Source organism: Dermacentor silvarum, chromosome 2 (assembly GCF_013339745.2).
Source record: "Dermacentor silvarum isolate Dsil-2018 chromosome 2, BIME_Dsil_1.4, whole genome shotgun sequence".
NCBI lineage: Eukaryota > Metazoa > Arthropoda > Arachnida > Ixodida > Ixodidae > Dermacentor > Dermacentor silvarum.
In genome coordinates, this window is record NC_051155.1 from 194,957,070 (window position 1) to 194,968,470 (window position 11,401).

The 11,401-nt window shown below is 46.6% G+C and overlaps 1 pseudogene; it reads right to left on the bottom strand.

Annotated features, from left to right (window-relative positions):
- Nucleotides 1-1,564: 1,564 nt before the first annotated feature.
- On the bottom strand, nucleotides 1,565-1,744 carry LOC119443274 (U2 spliceosomal RNA; annotated as a pseudogene).
- Between the last annotated feature and the right edge of the window lie 9,657 nt (nucleotides 1,745-11,401).

The window sequence follows — 11,401 nt, forward strand, 5'->3', positions numbered from 1 at the left end:
ATGATTCATTTTCAGCATTTTCGTAAAATCTTCAGATTTTGCGTCCGTATCCCTTTAATACATGCATGAGAAGCACTCACCGGTAGACGGCATACTTAAGAACCCTACGCAGAACTCTGCAGGGAGCCAAAACCAATCAGTGAAGATATGGGCCGCACTAGAGTATTCGTCGGTGATGTGACCCAGGGGGATTTGTATGATCGCATATTAACATGCGGAGCTGTTGTAGGTCGAGGCTGCGCCGTCCGTCTATCCGTCTGCCCGCCAGTGTCACACAGGATGCAGGTTCCCAAACCCACTGCGTTCAATCAGAGGCCGCGCCGGTTGAGGGGACGACCAATCAGAGCTCGCGCAGGGGGAGGGAGAGGGGGAGCGGGCGCCACGGATTCCGCTCGGCGCGAGCGGCTGCGGGAGCTCGCCCGAGAGCGGCAGCGCCGCCGCCGGGCAAATTCTACGTTTCGAGCACGGGAATCAGCAGCGAAACGGCAGCGGCGGGAGGACTAATCCGGAGCTACGTAAGAGGGAAGCGCAAGCCAAGACGTAACCGCCGGGAGACCGCTATATACGTATACCAACGAGGATCGTCGGCGAGAAGCGCAAGGCGAAACGGCAGCGGCGGGAAGCTAATCCGGAGCTACGCACGAAAGAAATGCAAGCGTACGTGGAGGAAAGCGAACCCTGATTTGTTTCAGCAAGAGGCAGAACAAGGACGCAAGCGACGAGAGATACCTTTGACCGACGGTGGAAAAGATTTCCTCGACCGGGAGTTAGCAGGGAATGTTAAACAGTAAATGTCACAACATCACCCATAATCACACAAAAACCACTGGAAAACAAACATAATTACAGAAACTCACACAAATTCACAGAAACCCACAGATAATCACGCAAAATCACACAAAATCGCAGAGAAACACAAGAAAACCACAGCTCCGCTATTTCGGCAGATTTAACATTGGGTGGAACTGGGTTTATATTATTAGGCATGGTTCTTTGTAGCGCTGGTGCCAGGAACTCAATTCGTTGAGATGCGAGTGCCCAATTCGAAAAAAAAAATTTCTTCAGGGCCTGTTGAAAGGTTGTGCATGGATCATTCCGTCCATTATCCAATGTTCAGATATCAGCCATGCGCTAGACTGTTACAGTGCGGTCATGAGGCCTTCCTCGTTTCAATAAATAAATAAATAAATAAATAAATAAATAAATAAATAAATAAATAAATAAATAAATAAATAAATAAATAAATAAATAAATAAATAAATAAATAAATAAATAAATAAATAAATAAATAAATAAATAAATAAATCTCGGCTGTAGCAGCAAGGTTTCCCCGCGGCGTCGACTTTCGTACCTCTCGAACAGACTTGCAACACAGTTTGACTAGCCCGCCCATCAAGACTTTTGTGACTTTGTGACTCCACTCTTTTGTGACTTGATGGCGGGAGGCTTAAGAGGAAGGAAAAAGCAATGCATATGAGGTATGGTTGAAAAAAAAAAAAGAAGGGGGTGTTTTACAGCGAAGCTGTATGTAGCTAGTTTCCAGTGGATCGACGTCCGTAGACCAAAAACGTGGGCTGATCCCGAAGATAGTGCAATACCGGGTCGACTCGCGGCGCAGTTGAAGCAGGCTTCGAGCACTTCGCCTACGTGCAAAAATAAGTTTAATATCTTGGCTCCAAATACAACCCCTGTCAGATATTAAGCTGATAAGAACAGATACTACACTTTGACCCGCGTCGGCCATGTCTACGTTGGCACCATGCATGCACGTGTACGCCATCTCGCGTATTCAAACTAGGACCTACCAATCTGAGTGTCTTCTGTCTGCTGACGTCGTGCTCTACGTAGGCTCCTTTCCTCAGTTCTGCTCTGACTGTGTCACTGTGAAATGGGTAGGCCGCGTGTTGGTATGGTCTGAAGGACAGCGTGCCTACCAAGAACGACGGAGTGAGCAGAAAAATGAATGGGCGCGGTGGCGGCGGCTGAAGGAGACCACCGACGATGAGCGGGCCGCGGACGCCAAGCGTAAGCGTGGTGCCAGCCAGGACCGCGAGGCGGAAAGAAATGCGAACCGTCTTCACCCCTAGAAATTGTGCCTGTCACTTTCGGCGCTTACTCTGTCACAATAGTACGTGAGAAGGACCATAGCTTAACATTCTCTATGTGCTAAATTCGAACGCGCCACTTTAAGCTCGTACAAATGGAGTACCCGAGATACCCAAGACTTGAACCTTTCCACAGAGAACAATCTAGAGGGGGCAAAGTGAAAGAACCCGTCCAAGTAAAGAGGTTGGATGCGAGAAGAAAAGATGAAGGATACCTCCAGGCAATGTAGCCGCGATAAAACGTTTAAAGCGATGACAGGCCGGTCATCCATCGTCTTTTTTCGCCTTTCAGCAAACCTGCCGATAAGTGCGAGATACGACGAAAGGGTAGTGGAAAGAAAGGCGAAAGCGTCAATTATTTCTAAGGTAAGTGCGTAAGTGCTTGAAAGAACGCAAAGCAAAGGTTTGGTCAGTGTTCTCTTTGCGAGATTGGGGGCTGACCGGCAGACTGGTAGTAAGAGTCTAAATTGCGCGGAATAATTTCTCAGGCCATATATGGCGTCAAAAAAGAAAGGCGACGCTCCGCTGGGACGGAGCCTTGCATTACGCTGCACTTCGCTTGATTGTGGTGAAGTAAATTTCTCTCCCGTGTGTTTATTGATTCACGCATTGCGCACCGGGTGGCACTTCTGCACTTCTACATCGTGTCACCATGGGGAAGGGTAGGAAGGAGGTGGCCGTCGTGAACTCTGCGTGGAAAGGTCTATTTAAAGCTTTCCTGCCTGTCTCCGAACCTTCCCGCAAACTTATTCGGCAAAAACTGATAAAGCAAACAGCAAAGAAAAAAGAAATAAAGGAATCAGGTCCCTCAGATCACGACCGTGGGGTACAACTAGGCCCATTTCGATCGGAGTGGTCAGAGTTCCCCGAGCGAAGTCCGGCCGACGCGTCTAGTTTCGGAAACCAAAATGACCCTTTCACTACAGCGCCGGACGACGCTCTGTCCAGTACTGTTCACGAGCGCGACGCTCGGCCGGCATTCAACCGGGGCCTTCATTTACGGCAGGGTCGATGGCAACAGAGTTAACCGTCGGAGGTGCCCAGGCACGCGGATGAAGCAAAAGAGATGCGACGCGGGACACAATGGATTCGGAATGGTCGCTGAAGCTGTTGTGTTCCGGTGGCAGCGAGGTTGGGAATAATTGGGGGATTGTAGTGTGGTATCCACTGTACGCTATACATGCGTTTATAGCTGTTCACAGCGTCACGTTGGGCTGCGGACATAATTGCGCTTGCCTTGTTTTCGTGGCCTGCTCGAGCGCTGATTTACAGCCGTTTTAGAGCGCAGCTCTCAGGCGCCCGTTCCTGCGTTGAGCGTCGGCGTCGACGTCCGTCGGCGTAACCAGGCGAACGAACACAACGAAGGATGAAAGAGCGAACGCGGAGCGTAGTGGTGGATGAAAGACGGCGATAGCGATGAGAGCGCGAGGAGGAAAGCGGAGAAGACGGATACGGCGAAAGTGTGAGAATGAATGCGTTGTAGTGCGCAAGACGTGTTCTGCGGCGATGATCGCGACGAGATGGCACCAGAGTAGCGCGCGTCGTCTGTTCACCGATGAAGCCATCAATAAGGCATGCGGCGAACGCGTCCACCGATACCATAATGGAAACAAAGCGCTGCATGAGCGGAAGTCTGTCTGCGGTGGCTGCTGCGAATCGCGCCCAAGCGTCACCCACGCGCTGCCTCGCGCGATCTCCCGATTAGCGAGGCAGTCGCGCCACACTTCACTCCGTTTGCGACGTGCCGCACGAGACAGATTGTCCGCGCCAGCCAATATATCGCGAAATGAAAACACCTATAGAGCTGCGTGAAATTTCGCATTAGGGAGTATCGTAATCGTCGGTGAATTTTTTGAAGCGTGCTTGTGTCTGCGTGCGCGCGCGCGCGCGCATGCGTGTGTGTGTGTGTGTGTGTGTGTGTGTGCGCGCGTTTTTTATGCGGCACCATGATGTCGTCTACAATAATTTATTATAGCGTGTGGAGTGCCTCGATGCTGAAGGGTCTCCGCCAGAGTCCCGCGCTCTGTATAGCGATTCGAGGACACTTCAAACAATGCCCTGAAAGTGGTTTGCCTACCATATCTAGCATGAAGAGCTCGTTCTGTTATCCCCCCTCCCCCTCTTCCCTACACCTGTGTAATGTGGTATATAAACCTTGTGTATGTATACTAGAAGACGCAACAACAGTGGCTGTCGGGGATAAAGAAGGAGATGGAAGCGCACAGAGAACAAAACTTACGGCTGAGAAGATCGATTGTTGCGTACGCACTGTGGACAGGATAAACAGAAAAAGAAAGAGCTTGCCTGAAGCTTTAGAGAGTGTCCCTTGGGCGCTAATCGCTAATCGTTGTTGATGACTCGGCAAGTGCGCCTTGATAGCCCGGCGGTAATCAATTACGAACAACAGGCTACCCTGTCAGTAAACGCTGAAAACGCGGCGCCCAGAGAGGTAAAGACCGTTCCATATAGAGTGGTAGAAACACCGGCGCGATGTGCAAATAGAAACATTTTCCCACCACTTTGCCACCTGTGAGTTATTTACTTCTGATTTTGTCTTCTCCGTATTCATCTAAGCCCCGATCATTAGCGCAGACAGCAAGTGAGGCGATGGAGTCCGAGGTGCGTCTGATCTTCACGTCGGGAACTTTTCAGGCATTGTGTATATCGTTCTCCTATAAACTAGGTAAACGGAAGTTAAGCGAAGGTCCGCAACTAATCTCGCCATTGCGCCATTGCGCAACAGTGCATGACCTAGTTTGACTATAGATACGTTTCAGCTTTTCAAGAGGTGATCACTTGGATAAATTGCTAACTTGATCACCATGGTGAACTTAGCATAAAGACAACGTTGCTGACTTTGCTGCCTTTTGAACCTTACGTCAACATGAACCCTCGAACGCTTGTGAAGTGCTCAGAAACAATTGTTTTTGTTGTGTGTACTTTGGGAACTTTAGAACTGTTGTTACTGTAGTTTTTTCTGTATTCTTTGGATGGTGTTTTTTTTTTAGCTCATTTTTAAAAAGAGGAGTAGCTGACGCCGTTTAGCAGGCACCAACATCTCCTTGCAACGCACGGGCAAACACACGCACGCACACACGCACACACACACGCACGCACGCACATACATCCATCACACAGACTACATTTTGCTACCTCCAATTTACTGATTGCGGAGAAGAACAAGTCGGACCATCATTAGAAGACGAGCCGACAAGGTGGCGGGGGTCAGAAAATACTTGTATTCTTTACCGCACCAGGCTCTTTTGTGGTGCAATAGAGATGCGCGATTTTATAGTACGTGTCTCGTTATTATTTTTATTTGTGGACGCCTTTCCCCCTAGCCTCCGCCCTAACATGCCCCGAAAAAACACGTCGCCCTGAGTCTGGCAGGCGTACTCAAGTATGCTTTAACTCGTCATCCCAACTGGTCGCACGAGTCCCAACTATACATGCGACACTCGTAAGAAGCCATGTTGCGTGCCTAGCACTCGCCTGTGTTCCTGTCAAAAATTTGTCCTCACTCCAAGTGAACGCGTCCACACGCGTTTCTATTTCTGGGGAACCTTCGCCGAATCATTTTATGTGTAAATCAAGGACAACTTCGCGAAACATTAATCTTACAGCCGAGAGAGGCGGGCCAGGCGGTAAAGCCCATGATCATAACGTCTCCGTGCCCGCGTGGATTTAAATAAAATAATTCTGGACATTCCAGGTGAAATCGTGCGTCTGCGGACGAGCGGCGTATGGGCGAATTTCTCGCTACACTGGCGACGCCTGGAGGTAGAGCGAGAAGATTTTTTAGCAGCGCGCTTTTCGCAAAGCACGCATGAACGATGGTCTTTAACTCTCACGCCACGAAGCCCGCATTGAAGCACGCTAGCTCGAAGCCATGCTTGCGACATCTTGCACCGTAATTAATCTTGCCTTTCTCGGGAACACCATTTCGCAAGCGACATAGCGGGTATACGACTTTATTTTAGATCAAATATTTGGCGGTTTGCGCAGCTAACGTTTGCGAGTGCGGCACAAAAGTGGAACGCGCATAGCTGAAGTTTTGGGTTAGCCAGCTTCCTTTTCACTTCTCTTATACTCATCACCGTTTCGTTCGGTTAGGCTTTACGAGGGCGTAAAAAATATAAATACGTCTCGAAGAGATAACGCGCTACGACATTTTCTTTCTTTTGCCCACGCGGCCTTACAGTGAAAGAATTCAAACAGGATTAATGTAAAGATTTTAGCGTGATGCTAGATACGTTGAAATTAAGCGAATATTGGCAAATAATCTTGCCATTGCTTTCTTTGCGCAATGGTCATGACCTAGTTTGCTTACTTAATGTTTAACGTTATGAAAAAAAAAAAGCGTTGTCGTTGGGATAGTCATGTGAACATGAGCCCCATGGTGCACTTACGAAACACGATGTTGTTGAATTTGCTGTGTTGCAATGATGCTATCCTCATTGAACCTAAACGACGTCAAGGGCAGAAATTTTTCACATATACAGAGAGTAAGCGTTTACGGCATACATTAGCGAGCTAAATACAGATGCTGAGACGCCGTTTTTTGGGCATATACAGGGTGTTTCAGCGAACACTTTCAAAAATTCTTAAAGGTTGCCTGTGGCAGATAGCACAATTCTATAGTCGGGTACAACTTTAGAAGGCAGCGGCATTTGCCCCCTCAAAGGCGGATGCATACAAGCCTCCAACAATAGGCGCGCACTATAGACTTGCGTCATGAGCCGGACGGCTGGTGTCCCCGCCGACGGAGAACATGGCAGCCCGCGCTTCAGGCTGGGGCGAGTCGCGTCAGCGGGACTATTTCTTTAGTCGCGGAGGCAATCGGCTGCTGCGCTTCGGTCATCTGGGCGGGGCCTCTCCTGTCTTCTCAAGTTGTACCCGACTATAGTTCATGAGCTGGTCTACTCGAAGAGGCGGACATTACTTGCACAAGAAATTGAAATGCATAATCGAATAATTACCAGAAATTCACTAATTAAGTTTTTAACTAATTAACTGATGGCCCATATTGCAATTTAAGACTTGCAGCCGTGGAGATCACAAGGCGGATCCACTTGGAACGAATTTTCGGGATGACACCAGTTTCGAGATATTAATTCCCGAACTTTGCGGAGAAATGCATTGGCGTTCCAGTTAGGTTCTTAAGAAAACGTCGCTTTTTGCATTGAAGCACAAAATTAACTGGAACATCAATGCATTTCTCCGCAAAGTTCGCGAATTAATATCTCGAAACTGGTGTCATCCTGAGAATTAATTCTAAGTGCATTCGTCTTGCCAACTCCATGGCTACAATTTGTAAATTGCAATATAGGCCATCAGGCAATTAGTTAAAAACTTAATTAGTAAACGTTTGTTAATTAGTAGATTATGCATTTCATTTTTTTGTGTAAGTAATGTCCGCCTCTCCAAGTAGACCAGATCATTAACTAGAATTGGGCTCTCTGCCACAGGCAACCTTGAAGAATTTTTGAAAGTGTTCGCTGAAACACCCTGTATAACACATTCAAGAGGCCATGCATGAAACGAAATTGCGTTGCAGGGAATTGATTTTCTGGTAGGTGATAACCTATGAATATCTAAGAGCCTCAGAATACCTAAGAGCCCTCAAGAACCTAAGAGTACGATCTCCGCCTACAATATCGCACTATACACTTGCTCTCTGCCCCGCTGCGCTGTGAAATATAGTTCTTGAGAGGCATCTATATGTATTGAAAAAAGACCGCTTCGTCCGTGACGTCGCAGAAACGAGCTACAGCATTTATGAATCGCGCATCTATACAATTTTTATTTGAATTGGGCAGCGGTGGTGTATTTGCCATTGATCCTTTTCGTTTCATTGATGTGATATAAGGAGATGTTGGCGCACAAATACGTCACCGGATATACTCTTTCGATCTTGAATACGTGGAACCTACAAAGTGCAGTTGGAACATAAGAGATATAACAATATACAACATAGTTACAACAATGTTCCGTTGTCCCATACAAGTAAAAATAACAAGACAAGATTACAAATACGCACTTAAAGCGATGGTGGGAACAACGGTGTCAGATAACAAATAAAACAATCAAGCAATCAACCGCGACAATATCACATATACGCCTTAACAATAAAAATAAAGAGTTCTCGAACAAACATTTTTCCATGCGTTAATAACAGCCAATAATGCAGCGCTCTTTCAGGAATTTTTTAAATGCTACTAAAGTGCACTTTTACATTGCTCTTTCTGCCCACGGCCCTAATAACTTCTTCAAAGTGAGAGGTCTACGGTCTGATGCCAATAATGACGATTCAAGTCGGCGTCTTGGTGTGTCATGGTGCAGGCATTCCAGAAGAAGGTGATCTGTGTCTTCGTCAACAAAGTCACAATCACATTGACGAATTTCAGCATGGCCGATTCTGTGTAAAAAAGTGTTTTGTGTAGGCGGTGCCCAGCTACGTAAGCCAATTATCAGGAGTTCCATGTTTCTATCTAAAGGTAACGAAATGTTGAATTATATAAGCGGATCAATATAAATTAGATCGAAACTCTTGAAATTTTGACCGAGCCACGTCTTTCTACATATTTTGAATAACGTTGTTTTTTTTTTTTAATTCAGCGCAGTTCACTTTCTGAGACTTGGAGGTAACTCATATCATCTTTGCAATGTGCTAGTCATGCTGCTGCATTGGATACTGTGTTGCTTGGAGTTTTACAATGTCCAATTATCCACTAAACTACTATTTTGTACAGTGCTTGGTTTGCCTTTGTGAACTCTTTGAGTGTCTGACATATAGCAATATATGTTTTAATTTTCCTGCTCCGAATCGATGTGAGTGCTGCCTGGGAATCGCTGAAAACTGACAACCTTTGCGCCTCTCTTACGGAAGTTGCAAATATTATCTTAGGTTGTCACCGGCTATAGGAGCCTACAGCCACACATCACACATGCACTGTCGCTCTGTTCATGCTGAACAAGTAGATAAATATGTAAATACATACTCTTTCAGAAAATCGCCGAACTCTTCCTGGCCACATTGGTAAACTTCAGGGCAGAAAAATATGCTTATTTGGGTGGTTTTCAAGAAGAAGATGGGACCATAATATAGTGCCCGAGTACACAAGTAATAATAATAATAATAAGGTTGAATTACTTCTCGGGACCTGAAGCACGGAAGTTGGGAAGGCCGAGATCTTCGTTAACGTAAAGTTATCTAGGTTCGTCTGAACTTCGTTTGTCCCCATCATTACAGCGTGATTAGCTCGAGCTTCGCGAAGGACTCCACGCCTTGAAAAAACGGTACGGCCACTCGCGCTCCGCTGGCCCTCTTTTCGTACCAGCCATTAGTTTGGGTTAAGTGGGGACGCCAGCGGGAACGGGCGTTAATCTCACGCAGGTGCTCAACGAGAATCCCTTGAAGCTCAGATATTAATCTTGATACTCCGGGAAAGCTCGAAATGGACTGAACTTTGCTGTCCTTTGAGCGGCCCGTGTCTAATCGACAATCGCGGTGCGCATTGTTTGCCTGTCCGTATGTTCAGGTACAAAAAAAAAATAAATATATATTACCCAGGCTCGGTGACACCCTCGGCTTTGCACTGTACGTTTCTTAAAACGATGAATGGATCAAGAAAAAAAAAGGGGACCTTTTGAGAGCAAATGACGTGCGAAATTAAGCGACACAGTGATCCTTTGACAGACCTGCGCTGGGGTAAGTGACAAATAGGGCTGAAAGACAGACGCGTTTGTAAGAAACTGGACCGTGTATAATGGTCGTCGTGGTTTGCTAGAAGTGCAGTTCCCGTTTACGTGTCAGAGAACATGGTGTGAGAGGACCGTCTCGGTGGTGGTGCTCTACTATGCTTTTGCGATGCGGCAATGTGGAGCGAATCTGTACGAAGCAGTCGTGATAGCGACTCAAGCCACGGTCGTTCGCGCAGGTGGTCTTATGTAACATTGTCAGCCACTGCGAAAACTAAGAGCTAAGTTTTCATATGGCACTTCTTTTAGGTGGTTGGGTGCAGTAAACAAAATATCTGATTATTTAGGGCAGAAAAAAAAAAGCGGTGATAGCATGGGAAATGCAGAAGGCTATAACAGACAGATGGCAATTAAAAGGATCAGGGTAAGGCTGTAGGCAAATAAATATAATTACAACGAAAGCCAAGGGGAATAGTCGGTGACAGCCGAGAGACGTATCGTCGAGTTGATAACGAAACTCTGTTGCCATAATCGAGATAGTCATGGTTGTAGCATAAATTTTGTCATGAGCAGTTCAAACTTTGTCGCTGTACTACTTCTGGAATGCCCCGACAGGTGAGAAATTACTGCGTATGCCTTACGCTGAAGTATAGCTAATTAGAATATGATTGAACTTTTTTCGTAACCAACGCATAAAGCAAACTATTACAGCATTGATTTTCTTCTACCCTGCGTCTTTCAATACTTTTCACCTTTCGCCAAATATATGTCCAGCAACAAAATTGGCTGAAGTTTACTAATACAATTATAACATAAGGGCATTTTGGGAATACCGGCCCAGTTGTCTCTCTGATACTGCGATGTGGTGGTGGATGAACAGCAAGTCTTACGGAAAAACAATGGGAACCCCGTCAAGGCGTAAACCGAATAACCTCAATTTTGCGTCACGTCGCACGGTCACGGTGTATTGCCGTCTGGGTATAATTTCGGAGACAATGTGAGGCAACATGCTGACGCAGTACATAGCTGTGTGCGATGCAACAGTCATTCGGGGCGCGGCCGCAAAATTTCCAGCTGTTTTCAGCTATCCTCAGAATTCAACATGTGAAACTCTAACTGAAACTTCACCCATTGATGTGTCGTTATGGTCGCCGTGTCGTCATCGTGCTGTCCTCGCAGTCATGCCGCCGTAGTCGTTGTTGTAATAGTTGTGCTGTGGTCGTTGCACACAGTTGTGGGAGTTTTCACAGGACCACAGGAATGGTGCACGAAGTTAAAGGCGCTGGTGTGGCATCGGGGTAGTAACTGCTGCTGCATTAAATAAGTTCATAACCAGAGGAATCAGTGGAGTATGCTGATGTTTCTTTTGTACTCAACAGCGTGAAGGAAAAGATAAGGCAGGAGTGTTAACCGAAAAAGCACATGGTCGGTTACCCATCAGTGCTGGTGAAAGCGGAAAGGGGAAAACTACCGCAATATTTCAGATGTAAGCGTTTCGGACAGATCGCGAAATGCTGCTGTGCGAATTGCGGTGCCAACCAAGTGGGTGTTCCAATCGCTCGTGTGAACGTAAGGAAATATTTTTGTGTGTAAAA